Source organism: Manduca sexta, chromosome 4 (assembly GCF_014839805.1).
Source record: "Manduca sexta isolate Smith_Timp_Sample1 chromosome 4, JHU_Msex_v1.0, whole genome shotgun sequence".
Classification (NCBI taxonomy): Eukaryota; Metazoa; Arthropoda; class Insecta; order Lepidoptera; family Sphingidae; genus Manduca; species Manduca sexta.
In genome coordinates, this window is record NC_051118.1 from 646,974 (window position 1) to 650,720 (window position 3,747).

Here is a 3,747-nt window from a genome sequence, read left to right on the forward strand (position 1 = left end):
TAGCGGCTTTATGAGCTACATCGGCTATTTGAGTTTTGGAGCGCAATTCGGTGTTTCGAACGCGATCAGTCGATTTAACACCTAGAATACTGCGCTCCATTGCCCGTTGGCAAACCTTGAGCCTGGACTTCTGCTCATTGGTAAGCGAGTAGTAGTATAGGGCGCATAAAATTAAAATTACTTTTTATTGATTTTAATCGAAACTTAAATTTTTTTAATTTACATCTACGGCTCAAGTAACCTTTTGTAACGTGTTATTTCCAAATAGATAAGATGTGGTTTCGTTTAGTAACGCAATGTCAAAATGAGCCTGTATTTACAGTCAAATAAACAGACAACATTCACTAACTTATATTTATTAGGCAGTAGGTTGCAAAAGTTTGTCTAACTTTGCCAACAAAGGAACAACGGGAATAAATGATTTAGTATGAAAATATCGAAGGATATATAAAGTTTTTACTTGAAATAAGTTAGTTCCAGGGGTTTATTATGCTGTAATATTTTGCAACCATCATTCAGCCTATATCTTTGTCCACTGGACATAGGCCTCTTCCAATATACGCCAATTTTACCCTGTTGTTAAACTTTCCAAACACAAAAGAAATGAATAGCGACAACCTTACACAATTAAAATCCGCCATCGTGGTCCATGTCTGTCGCGCTTTGGGATCTGCCTTTGTATATTTCTAACGGGTATAACTGTCAACTGGCAAGGAATAATCATCTGTCAGTCTACATTCTGGCACCCACGTTTACCATCAGGTGGAGTGGAATGAATTAGCTGTGTTTATATAAAAAAACAATTAAGCTAATTGACGCTGCGAGCGAAAGATATGATATCAATAGCTATTCAAAGACATAAAATGGGTACATATAATAATATCAGCCCTGTATTATATACTGTCCCACTGCTGGGCACGGGCCTTCTCTACTACTAAGGGATTAGGTCTTAGTCCACCACGCTGGCGTAGTACGAATTGGTAGACTTCACACACCCTCAAAATTCCTATAAAGAACTTCTCAAGTATGCAGGTTTCCTCACGATGTTTCCCTTCACTGTTAAAGCAAGCGATAATTCACATATTTTTTATCAATCTATAAAAATACAATAACCCTATTAAAGTATCGAACTGAGTTTTGATAAAGATATAAGCTGAGATGGAATAGCCGTGTATTTTTAATAAAATCGTAGCAGAAGTGTCTTTTGATAATATTATCTTTTCCGTTATGGATCGCCCTCTTCTTAGTGGCCGTGTATTGTTGGAAGGTTTGGTTCTATAAAATGTCGACAGACGAGAGATGATTACCCCTCCACAGTCGACACAATTATGCCGGCCTGTTGGAACCGGACATATACCAGAACTCGACACTTACGTGGGCCACTATGGCGTGTTTTAACAACTTATGTACGGTAGCTATCCGGGCGGATATAAATATCCTACCACCAACAAAAGTTTACAATCATTTACTTACTACACATAAGTAGTGTACAAGCCTTTATCACCCACTTTAGTTCAATGAACGAGTTGGCAAGTGCATCGGAAACTACATTGATTTATATTTATGGTAATTACTAGATTTATAACATTTAACTTCCATTGTAGTGTTTTCATCTTAAAGTTGTATAAGAGAGTTTTCTTTTGGCAATGCTGAACTGGACCTGATAGCTGTATGAGCAGTGATTCTTTTGGCTCGGTATACACGTAGCTTTTTTCTGTTTGATCCTTCTCATGTCAGACTCTAAACAAATAAAATACTTTATTTATCACGTAGACGAACAAAGTTGCACTTATGATGCGTCAAAACAAAGCATAAGAATAATTATTATTATTTCTAAACAACTATTAAAATTACTTATATAACTATGGACATTTTAAATTAGGGATAAAATTTATAATAAAGACAAGGTACAAACCGAAGTAACCAGCTCGGGTTGGCAAGTAGGGGAAATAGAAGGATAACGTCGCGATCCTCACCGGCGAGGACATGAGCCCTAACCTACCAGCCTTACACTAGCTACTCTCTCTCTACTCTGAATTATTTTGATGATGATATCTCTTTAGCCTCGGTCTTCTGCCTGAGGAGTGCTGCATTAAAGATGATTTCATGCCTTTTATCCCTTAATGAGTAATCAGAAGCAGAACTGGTGCATCTATTAATGATTGTGCTATTAACTAAATTTTAGCGTGCCACTACAAGACTGTTTCTAATAAATCTTACAATTTTTTTTAAAAATCATTGATAACCTCGATATATAGTCATTTTGTCATAAGTGAAACCACGTACTAATGGTATCTATTTGGATATAACACTTTACAATAATTAACTTGAGCCATAGAAGTAAAATTAAAAAGTAAAATATTAATACAGTAGAGTAAAATTAAAAAATTAAAAAGTGTAAATTTCGAACAAAACGAATATTAATAAAAAGTAACTTTAATTTTACTTGCCCTAATGCCACTACTAAAACTCTAAGAGAATTCGTCGCAGCGGCAACATCATACCTTTAGTCCGAAATACATTCACGCACGCCATATTCGCATTCAACTACAAAATGATCCAAAACCCACAAAACTAAAACCAGGATTTTTTATGAAAATATTAGTTACTAGCTTTTGCTCGCGGCTTCGCCCGCGTGAAGGTGTTTTCCAGGATAAAATTCCACTGTTTGATAAAAGTGTTGCTACATATTTTCCCGGTACTTATAGGTTCAAACTAATTTTATCCCCAATCTATAATTTCAGTTCAATCAGTCGAAAATCTAAGAACATTTATACAAACTTTCATCCCCTATTTTATCCCCTTAAGGGTAGAATTTATCAAAATCCTTTCTTAGGGGATGCCTACGTCATAGTAGCTTTATGCATGTAAAGTCTTAGCCCGATCCGTCCAATGGTTTGGGCTGTTCCTTGATATATCACTGTCAGTCACCTTTGAGTTATATATTATATATTAACAACTGAAGTTAGCTAAAATTGAGTTTCTCGAAGCCGACCACTATTTATGTACTATGTATTTTGAGACTATGCAATTTTGTCGCGTTCGCGATTCACTTTCACTTTTGTTGAGTTTCAGAACGCGATATTAGATCCTCCAACGCGCACGCGAATTTGAACTTTATGCAGCGGTAATAAATTACAAATTGACTCTACGTATTAGTTAGAAAACGTTTGTATGGGAAATAGAAAAATGCTGTTTTGAGGATTTTCCCGGCAATTATTCGAATTTTTCTCACCTTTTAAATCTTCCCTAGACCTCCACGAATAATTCAAGACCAAGATAAGATAAATCCGTTCAGCCGTTCTCGAGTTTTAGCGAGACTAACGAACAGCAATTGATTTTTATATATATAGATTAATGGATAATTTTAGCACTATGTCAGCAAAGGTGAAAACGAGTATGTGGTTTCATTTAGTAATGCAATATCAAAATGACCCTGTATGTGTTTTGATAATAAACTAGTTTGAAGGATACGTTGAGTATAACTTATCAAACGATCAACCTTTGTGAAATATCTCTTTTGAAGTAATTTTTCCGACTGGCTTTCTCAGTTGGATACACCCACTGAACCTTTCATGTAGAAACGGCCAAACTTAATCTAATGTGAAAATCTCGACGTGGAAACATAGAAACGACTCTTTGCAAAAATAGGCATATAAAAAAAGGATCATGTACTAAATGTGGCAGGGTTTTCGAGTTTCAAGCTTGTAAAAAAACTATGTGTTTTATGATTTCTTATGTTTTCGC